The sequence below is a fragment of the Lathyrus oleraceus genome, chromosome 2, assembly GCF_024323335.1.
Source record: "Lathyrus oleraceus cultivar Zhongwan6 chromosome 2, CAAS_Psat_ZW6_1.0, whole genome shotgun sequence".
Taxonomy (NCBI): domain Eukaryota; kingdom Viridiplantae; phylum Streptophyta; class Magnoliopsida; order Fabales; family Fabaceae; genus Lathyrus; species Lathyrus oleraceus.
In genome coordinates this window covers 415,310,901-415,322,581 of record NC_066580.1, presented here as the reverse complement: position 1 = coordinate 415,322,581, position 11,681 = coordinate 415,310,901, and positions in this window count along the sequence as shown.

Sequence of the window (11,681 nt, the reverse complement as noted above, 5' to 3'; positions counted from 1 at the left end):
ATCTCTAGTGAACAATCGTCAATCAGGAACTTCCAAAGATCACCCAAATACTACCCTAACCACGAGATCACATCTGCTGAGGAGGAAGGAGGGCTGAATACCTTTACCACACACTCTGCTCGGGAGGGAAAACCACAAAAGGCTCCGGAGGAAGAGGATACAAATATGCCAGGAATATGAACAAATGCATTACCCTGTTGAGAATCATACCATCTTTGGGAGAGCACTAAAGACATTCCCAGTATCCTTTTTGTCATTGTGAATGTTCACTTTGTTTAAAAACAAGTTATGAAAAATTTAATTATTTAAAACAATGATATTTCTCAATTAAAACATGCAAAATATTTGTTGAATGAGAAACAAATAAGAGTGCAAATAATTGGATAAAGGCTCAAATTTATTTGATGGAATGGTAGTCTGCAAATGGCAAGACTCCATAGATCTTTACAAATTTGAAATTGGTGATATATATTGGAAAAAGGGCTACATTGAACATAATGACCATTTCTCCACCAACTCTGAATCCGATGTATTTGAAGCTTCAGTTGATGATGACTGAGCGAGAATCTTTGACAGATGACAGCTTGTAGAACAAAGTCTTGTCAAGATGCAGTTACTTGCCAAATCCCTAATTTTTGCCTAGATTTCCCCAGGATGAGGTACTCAATCTAGCGGGATACATATTCATTTTTTATGTCTCTAACTTTTGCATGGATCGCCCTTTCGGGTTTTCAATCCACCGAGACGCTCATTTTTGCCTAAGCCGCCCTTTCGGGTTTTCAACTTAGCGAGCTATTCTATTTTTTTTTAGGCGGAGTATTTCTTGACTGCATCCGAATTCACAGAACGAGTGAAATCCTCCCCATCTATAGTTGTAAGTATCAAAGCACCGCCTGAAAAGGCTCTCTTGACAACATATGGACCTTCATAGTTTGGAGTCCACTTGCCCCTAGAATCGGGCGTGAAAGACAAGACTTTCTTGAGCACAAGATCACCTTCTCAGAACACACGAGGCTTGACCTTCTTATCAAAGGCTTTCTTCATCCTTTGTTGATATAACTGACCATGGCACATGGCCGTCAATCTCTTCTCTTCTATCAAATTCAATTGGTCGTAACGACTCTGAACCCGTTCAGCATCAGTCAACTTGGCTTCCATCAAGACTCTTATTGATGGGATCTCCACCTCTATTGGGAGTACAACCCACATGCCATAAACAAGAGAGAAAGGGGTTTCCCCTGTTGAAGTGCGAACAGACGTACGATATCCATGCAAAGCAAATGGCAACATCTCATGCCAATCTTTGTATGTGACAACCATCTTCTGGATAATCTTCTTGATATTCTTATTAGCATCTTCAACAGCTCCATTCATCTTGGGTCTGTAGGGAGAAGAATTATGATGTGCAATCTTGAACTCGCTACACAACTCTTTCATCATCTTGTTGTTCAAGTTAGATCCATTATCAGTAATGATCTTATCTGGCACACCATAACGGCATATGAGTTGATTCTTGATAAACTTCACAACCACCTGCCTGGTCACATTTTCATACGATGCCGCTTCAACCCACTTGGTGAAGTAATCGATTGCTACGAGAATAAATCTGTGACCGTTGGACGCTTTCGGTTCTATCATGGCAATCATGTCAATTCCCCACATAGAGAAAGGCCATGGTGATGAAATCACATTCAGAAGTGTCGGGGGAATATGAATCTTATCCGCATAAATCTGACACTTATGGCATTTCTTCACATATTTGCAGCAGTCAAACTCCATTGTCAGCCAATAGTAGTCTGCTCTCAACATCTTTCTAGCCATGGGATATCCATTGGAATGAGTACCAAATGAACCCTCATGGACCTCAGTCATTAACAGGTCTGCTTCGTGTTTATCCACGCATCTGAGCAGAACCATGTCAAAGTTCCTCTTATAAAGCACATCGCCATTGAGGTAGAAACTGCCTGACAATCTCCTCAAAGTCTTTCTATCTTTCACAGATTCCCCAGGCGGGTAAATCTGGCTCTGAAGAAAGCACTTGATATCATAATACCATGGCTTATCATCTTATACGTCCTCTACTGCAAATACATGAGTTGGTCTGTCCAAGCGCATCACAGTTATATTGGGAACTTCATTCCAAAGTCTAACCACAATCATTGAAGCAAGTGTAGCAAGAGCATCTGCCATCTGATTCTCATCTCGAGGAATATGATGGAAGTCAACCTCAGTAAAGAATGTCGAAATTCTCCTCGCATAATCTCTATATGGGATGAGGCCAGGCTGATTCGTTTCCAATTCACCCTTAATTTGATTAACAACAAGGGCCAAATCGCCATAAACATCAAGATGCTTGATCCTTAGATCAATGCACTCTTCCAATCCCATAATACAAGCCTCATACTCAGCCATATTATTCGTGTATTTGAAAGTTAGCCTTGCTGTAAAAGGAAGATGTGTGCCCTGAGGAGTAATAATCGCTTCCCCAATACCATTTCCATATTGATTTACAGCGCCATCAAACACCATACTCCATCTGGAACCAGGTTCTGGCCCTTCATCAAGTGTAGGCTCATCGCAATCTTTCATTTTCAAATACAGAATCTCCTCATCTGGGAAGTCATATTGAACTGACTGATAATCCTCGATTGGTTGATGTGCCAAATGGTCGGCCAAAATACTACATTTAATAGCCTTTTGAGCTCGATACTCAATATCATACTCAGATAACAACATCTGCCAACGAGCGATCCTCCCAATTAAAGCAGGCTTCTCAAAGATATACTTGATTGGATCCATTTTGGATATCAACCAAGTCGTATGATTCAACATATATTGGCGTAAGCGGTTAGCAGCCCAAGCCAAAGCACAGCATGTCTTGTCAAGCATTGAGTATCGAGACTCACAATCAGTGAACTTCTTACTCAGGTAGTAGATAACATATTCTTTCTTTCCTTATTCGTCTTGTTGACCAAGAACATGACCCATCGAGTCTTCAAGGACTGTCAGATACATAATCAACGGTCTTCCTTCCACAGGCGGAGACAAAATCAGAGGCTCAGATAAATACTCTTTAATACTATCAAAGGCCTTTTGGCAATCCTCGGCCCAATCATGAGACTGATCTTTCCGCAGGAGCTTGAATATCGGCGCACATGTGGCAGTCATGTGGGATATGAATCTGGAAATATAATTCAAGCGGCCAAGAAAACCTCGGACTTGCTTCTCAGTTTTGGGCACAGGCATCTCTTGTATTGCTTTGACCTTTGCAGGATCAACCTCAATACCTCTTTCGCTGACAATAAAACCCAATAACTTGCCAGAACGGACTCCAAATGTACACTTGTTAGGATTCAGACGAAGCTTATACTTCCTCAAACGCTGAAAAAGCTTCAACAAGTGCTTTACATGTTCAACTTTCGTTCTTGACTTTGCAATCATATCATCAACATATACCTCGATCTCCTTGTGCATCATATCATGAAACAGGGTAGTCATAGCTCGTTGATACGTGGCTCCGGCGTTCTTCAAACCGAAGGGCATCACTCGATAACATAATGTTCCCCAAGGTGTGATGAATGTTGTCTTCTCCATATCCTCAGGTGCCATTTTGATCTGATTATATCCGGAAAATCCGTCCATAAATGAGAAGACATTGAATTTAGTTGTATTATCTACCAACATATCAATATGTGGTAGAGGGAAATCATCTTTCGGACTAGCTTTGTTCAAGTCTCTATAGTCCACACACATTCGGACTTTTCCATCTTTCTTAGGCACGGGCACAATATTGGCCACCCATTGAGGATATGTAGAAGTCACCAGAAACCCCGCATCGATTTGCTTCTGAACTTCCTCCTTGATCTTCACTGCCATATCAGGATGAGTCCTTCTGAGCTTCTGCTTCACAGGCACGCACTCAGGCCTCAAAGTAGGAAATGTTGCACGATATTCGTATCTAGACCAGGCATGTCTTCATATGACCAGGCAAAGACGTCGACGTATTCTCGTAGCAACTCGATCAACCCCTTCTTAACAGATTCTTCCAGAAGCGCCCCAATCTTCACTTCTAGCACACAATCTTCAGACCCCAAGTTGACTATTTCCAGATTCTCAAGATGCGGCTGAATGATCTTCTCTTCATGCTTAAGTAGACGTGTAATCTCGTCAAGAATCTCTTCAACATCATCTTCTTCTGCCTCGAATACAGGGAATTCAAAGTTGGGAGATGGTGTTGGATCATTATGTTCAATGGGTTTGATCAACCTGCATAATGATTTTGGATATAAAAGAGATTTTAGAATTCAAACAAGGCAAATCATTATGCAGATGGAAAGACTGATTTTATTTTATTTTTAGGGTTTTATGTGATCACCAATTTCATGAAAAAGCGAAAAGGGAAAATAATTGGAAAAAACAAACATTTAACATGAATTTATTAAATGAAGATATCATTGTATTTATGAGCCACTAATGTCATCACTCCTCCTTTTGGCATGGGAGGAGGGTTTTCAAACACAATGAACATTACTTTGACTTATGGATAGCTGTCAGAATATCAACAGCGACCCAATTATTGTAGATCCCTCCAGGGATGATGAAATTGCAAGAATCCTCTTCATCCTCTTCCAGAATGGCAGCAGCCTCTTCATCTTGACCGGTGTGGATGAATCCACCATTCTTTAACAACCCTTGTTGGTTGAAGACACCGAAGGAATAGCCTATACCAGCCCAGGATTTGTTGTCTTCCAGCTCAATCATTTGCACCAAACCAGCAGTTGCACCATGCTCAATGGCCAACTTTGCATCTTTATAGGAAGCAAATGAAGGAGTTCCCTTCTTAATAGGTTCAGCAATAGATAAAGCTTGGAACGGCGTTCCAACTTCATCCTCAGCATCTATATATGAGAAGGAAGACAAATGGCTAACCATGAGAGCCTTTTCTCCCCCTACCACCACCGACTACTTATTCTTCACAAACTTCAGTTTCTGGTGTAGGGTGGATGTCACGGCGCCTGCCTCGTGAATCCATGGTCTGCCTAAGAGACAGCTATACGATGGGTGAATGTCCATAACCTGGAAGGTAATCTGGATATCACTTGGTCCGATTTTGACTGGGAGATCAACCTCTCCAATCACAGTTTGCGAGACCCATCGAAAGCCTTCACAACTACCCCACTCTGCCTCATGGGAGGCCCCTGATATGATAACTTTGCAAGAGTGGTCTTCGGCAATACATTCAATGATGACCCAGTGTCCACTAGCACATTGGACATGGCGTCATCTTTGCAGCTCATAGATATGTGTAATGCCAAGTTGTGGTCTCTTCCCTCCTCAGGGAGATCAGCGTCGCAAAAACTCAAATTGTTACAAGTAGTAATGTTTGCAACAATACTGTCGAATTGTTCAATTGTGACGTCGTGATCCACATACGCCACATCCAACACCTTCTGCAAGGCTTCTCAATGTGGTTCTGAATTCATCAGCAATGATAGTACAGAGATTTTGGATGGCGTCTGTAGAAGCTAATCTACCACATTGTACTCACTTCTCTTGATGAGCCTCATCATCTCATCACAGTCTTCTTTCGTATTGTCACTCGGGCCAACAGAGACAGAAGTTTTCAACGTAGAGGTGGGTTTAACAGCAAGTGCCGGATTCGGAGCGTTCACAGCATTCCTAATCGGGTGTTCGGCATAATCAACATTATTATTCCTTCGAGCATCAGCTGGCGGCTTTGGCGGAGCCGAGAAAACACGACCGATGCGGGTCAAGCCGCTGACGTCGGCAATATTAACAACAGATGAAGAGGGCAGGGGCACCTCTTTCCCATTTTCCACTGCTACAACATTGTAGCGATAGGGGACTGCCTTCTCAGAAGAGTACGGTACAGAACCGGCTGGCTTAATGGTCAAAGCAGGAGAAGCCTTCTGCTTGTTACCATCATACTTGATGATAACAGGCTCGGGGATCCGGAATACTGGATAAATTACGTTGACTTCATCAGCATCTTCGTCAACATTTCTGTTTTGAAGGATCTCAATGACTCCCACATCCAGCATTTCTTGAACATCTTTACGCACCTGGCGACAACCTCTCTGATTAACAGAACAGACTCGGCATCTATCATGGTCGTGCTCGTAATGACTATAATCACACAGCAAACGATGCATCTCGACCAGAGATTGTCGAATATGACTGATGTATTTGACTTTGTACTTGCCAGGGCAGCCCCGGACCATGTTGACAGATTTCCCATGCTCGGCCAATGGGTTCTTCTTTACGTTAGGACCTACGTCCTCGAAACACATAATGCCACACCTCACAAGGTCTTGAACCTTGGTCTTCAAAGGGTAGCAATTCTCCACGTCGTAGCCGGGAGCACCAGAATGATAAACACAATGCAATTCGGGCTTATACCACCACTGGGGGTTAGTAGGTATAGCCGGTGGGTCTCGTGGCGTAATCAACTTCCTCTCTATCAAAGAGGGATATAATTATGCATACGCCATCGGAATAGGATCAAAGGTGACCCTTTTCCTCTCGTAACTTATGTTGGTTTGATTACTGTTTCGAGGCTAGTAGGCCTGTTGTTGCGGACGGTGTTGTTGTTGTTGATATTGCGGATGTGGTTATTGCTGATACTGTTGATTATCTCTGAAAACAGGTGCTATATGAGCCACCTGGTGCTGGTTACCGGCAGGATGCACGGTCTTCCTCCTCACATAGGGTCTTCTTAGTTTTACATGGGAGGTCACAGCATGTGCCTCTCCATCTTTCTTCTTCGCAAACTCCCCATAACGTTTGGCAGAAGAGCCTTCTTCTCTGGTCAGGCGCCCTTCCCTGACTCCTTCTTCTAGATGCATCCCCATATTCACCATCTCGGTGAAGTCAGAAGGAGCGCTAGCAATCATCTGCTCGTAGTAAAAATAACTCAAGGTCTTCAAAAAGATCTTGGTCATCTCTTTCTCTTCTAGCGGGGGCATGATCTGTGCTACCACCTCTCGCCACCTCTGGGCGTATTCTTTGAATGTTTCCTTGTCCTTCTGGGACATGGCCCTCAATTTATCCCTATCGGGAGCCATATCCACATTATATTTGTATTTCTTGACGAAGGCCTCGCCAAGATCGTTGAAGGATCAGATGTTTGCACTGTCCAAGCCCATATACCAACGTAAGGCAGCACCGGACAAACTGTCCTGAAAATAGTGGATGAGCAATTGGTCGTTGTCGGTCTGAGTCGACAATTTCCTGGCATACATGACCAGGTGGCTGAGAGGGCAAGTATTTCCCTTGTATTTTTCAAAGTCAGGGACCTTGAATTTCACGGGGATCTTCACATCCGGAAGTAGGCAAAGTTCGGCAGCAGACTTGCCGAAAAGATCCTTTCCTCTGAGAGTTTTCAATTCCTTGTGAAGCTCAAGAAATTGATCATTCATAGCGTCCATCTTCTCATAGACATCTGGGCCCTCAGACGGCTCAGAATGATAGATAGTGTCGTCTACTCTGGGCATAGTATGCACGACAGGAGGAGGAACAGAAAGGACCGGGCCAGATGCCGGCAGAGAAGCAAAAGTGGGTGCAGGACCCTCAGGCATGAAATTGGGAGGCATTCCCCACGGGAATCCGGATGGCATGGCCGTTGGAGCAAAGTGTACGCTGGCCGCAAGCATAGTTGATGAGACAATCTCAGAGATGGTTGTCCACTGGGGAGGAGTTGAAGGTGTCGGAGAAGACTGGCTCTGGGCAGCCATGAATGACTCCATAAGGGCAATCAATCTGGCTATTTCTTCCTTCAGTTCGCGATTCTCTTTTTCTAGATGATCCATCAGTCTTGAAATGTTGGCTCTGGTGTAGTACCGGTGAGTCAGCTTATCTTCAAAATAAATGAAGAACACAGAGTTAGACCATAGACCAAGAAACCTGGAGCAAAACCTGCTGATGCATATGATGCACGCAATGCATATGATTTGTTTTTATTTATCAAAGGAACTTTTAGAGTTCTATTTGCAAACATTGGAAATATTAAACATTTATCACATATGGAAATATCTCATCAATAATATCTGGAAACATTTTTACACCAAAGAAGTACAGTCTTGGTAATCAAATATAATACAAGAGAAAAGGAAAATGAACATCCTATGGATCCCTAGAAGCAGTCATCTAAAGCTCTGGACACAGGAAGATAAGATGCACGAAGTCTCTTCACCTCCCTCTCGTAGGCTGCCTCCATATTTGCCTTCTCTTTGGCGAGTCGATCGTACTTCCTTTTCCAAAACTTGGAAGACTGAGGAAGTAGAGAAGTCCATGCATCATCAGGATCGTCAATAACTTGGTGCTCAAGGAACTCTATCAAAGCATCTTTCTCCTTGATCTGCTGAAGCAACTCCTCTCATTCACGAATCCAAGCACGTGAACGGTCTTCGTCTCTCAACTCCTCTACTCCTTGGTCAGGGAGAGTTGAAGGTCCAGCCACAACCAAAGGTGTAGGTCTTGGATACTCGTAAGGCATGAGGTACTCGGAAGCTCTCCTCCTAACCCAAGAAGTATAAGGTTCCAAAGCGATACAGTTCTTCGGTCCTAGCTCCTTCCTTCCTTTCTTATGGATCTTGCGCCAAGCGCGGACCATCCTGCCCTTATAGCCCTGCGGATCTTTACCCTCTTGAAAGAACACACCCTCTAACAGAATGTTATTGGGTTTATCCTTTAGGGGTAACCCAAGCTGACGACGTGCCAAAATAGGGTTATAGCTAATACCACCACATGTACCAAGAAGAGGCACATTGGAGAATTCGCCACAAGATTTGATAATCTGCACACCGTCATACACACGGTTGTACCAAAAGATATCATATTACTGAGAGACATAAGTCTCGTGGACCACCGTAGACATCCTTTGTTCTCCTTGAAGGCGACCGTCTGCGTCAAGTGCGAAATAAACCACTTGTACAGCAGAGGCAAACAACACACAATAGTACGACCACCCTTTGCATTCCTCATATGCAAAGGAAAGTAAGTGTCACCCAACAGAGTCGGAACGGGATTAAGAGTTGAGAAAATCCTAATAGCGCTCACATCCACAAACTTGTCGATGTTGGGGAATAACACTAGCCCATAGATGAGAAGTACAAATATGGCCTCAAAGGTGTCCTCACTCATGGCCTTCCCATACATAGTAGCTTGAGTAATGAGGAACTCAGAAGGGAGGCCTTGAATTCCACCTTTGGTAGTCATATGTGCACCAACCAGAGACTCATCTATATGCAACATATCATCTATCTCTTGAGAAGTAGGAATACTCTCTAAGCCACTGAACGGCAACTGGTCTAGAATAGGTATACCCACAAGGTAGGCATACTCCTCAAGCGTGGGCAAAAGCTGAAAATCCGGAAATGTGAAGCAACGGTACAAGGGATCATAAAACTGCACTAATACACTCATCAATCCTTCGTCCACTTGAGTAGTCAGAATAGACAGAAGCTTCCCAAAACGAGCCTTGAAACCCAGGGGATCTAATACGTAGGATGTCAAATTCCTTAGCTCTTTTAGGTCGGGTTGTCTAAAACTGTACTTCTTCGTATTCCTTCTTTGTCTTTCCATGTCTGAAAATTTGCAAATATACCTCTTAAGTTCCTTGAAAATTTTCTTATTATTGATGATATGGATGCAAATGGGTGCATGAATGCATGAATGCAACAATCACACTCAAGGATCAAGCAAAGCACACCAAACAAAGGTCATGGGATGGATCATGTCATCCTTAATATCAATCATCCATTTTGGTGGATTATGGTTTACACCTTATCAACACCCAAGTTCCATTGATATTAAGGATACAAGAACGGATCAACCATGAATCAAGGGTTTGTTGCAAGTCACGAGCATGGAGTCTCGGTTAAGAACCACCCAAAGGGAGTGTACTAGGGTTTAAACCTGTCAAACATGTTCTACAAGAGGTTCCCATAGTCATCATCCCATCTTTCGGATATTATCGGATAAACGACTACTCGTATTCCAAAAATATTCTCAAGAGAGACTCTTATGAGTGTAGTATCGCGTAACAATCGTATCAAATCTTACACTTGAATGACTTTCGCACTACATCCTAAGAATAGGCCAAGATGGGCTTGGTAAACTAAGGTCCTTGGCTTCTAAGGCCTATATTGGAAAGAGTAATGTCTAACCACAACTACTTGTGTGACATTATTGATCCCAACATGACCTCCTCCAAGTGAATGGACTTGCAAGCCAACTTGCTAAGGAATAACTCCACACAAGTCAACAAGACTATGCCATTCTCTTATCCTAAGTGAACTCGAGTTCGGGTATAGAACTCATCTCACAAAGATCACCAAGCATACAAAGAATTAATATTCAAGTAATTCAATCATTACATACAATACAGTAATCCCAAATTGCACAAAAATATGTCACAAAATAATATACAATACAATACAACAAATATGAAAAGTAGGCAAAACCCACTAGGCAAATGTCCCCAACAGAGTCGCCACTTTTCTGTAGCGGGGTATTCGTTACCAATAGACATATTGACTAAGTCTAAGGTAAACCATACAAGTCGAGTCGCCATCGCACTTCTATTTATCCAAAGGAATGGTTAGAAAGCGAACAAAAACCTAAAAGTTTTATCGAATCAAAAACTAGTAAAAATGTCAGAGATCTGGGTAAGGGGGTTGGTTATGCAATGGGAAGGTTTTAAGCACCCAAAACATCCTAGGTACTCCTAGGGAGCCCTTTTCAAACTTGTTGTAAGGTTGGTATTTTATGAAAATTTGTTTGTGCAAACATGATTGAAGAGATGAGAAGAGAATATACAAGTTATTTACATTTTGTGTTTGGATGGATAAACCCATTTCCTACGTACCATCTTAAAAAAGATTAGGATCAAAACCTCGTAGTTTGGGGTAAAAATCTCAAAAAATGAGTTGGTGAATTGATTGGTCCAAAAGCCTTAAGGTCTTTTGTTATCCAAGGCAGAAAACTCAACCTAAAACCACAAATCCACCATGTGAGGATAGCTTCAACATGCTAGTGAGGGGTTAACCCTATAATAAGCATGGAAGACTCATTGTCCATCACTAAGGATATACGTGAGTATTACATCTACCTCAAGGATAACTCAAACCTGATAGCTAAAGGTTATGACAAGTTTTTGATAAGAAAGTGGCCATTGAAACCACAAAAAGACATTTGAATGGGTTATATTTACCAATGAAAAGTATGTACAAAATATGGTCAAAGTTGACTTAGAAGTTCAATTCAAAATAAGTGTTATAAAAAGAAAGTTTGAAAATCAAAAGCATAAGGCTTAGGTTTCTAATGTTTGAAAACAAGTGTTAAATGTCTGCACAAAAGTTTTGGCTTGGGTTAGAGTGGAGGGAAGAAGAAGAATGGCTAAAGTCCTAATCATACAAGAGATAAGGGATAAGAAACAAGACCACAAATGGAGTTCCTCTCTTGAGATCATATTGATGATCCAAGTAGCTCCCATCCTTTGGAATATGCAAGCAAAATAGTAAGCTTAAACAACAATCAAACAAGCCTCTTAAGAGATCCTCAATGTATCTTGTATCTTTCACTTTGGATGAGCATGTCAATGGTTCTTCAATTTTAGCTCTCATAGAATTCCCTAGCACAAGAACACACACATCAAAAGT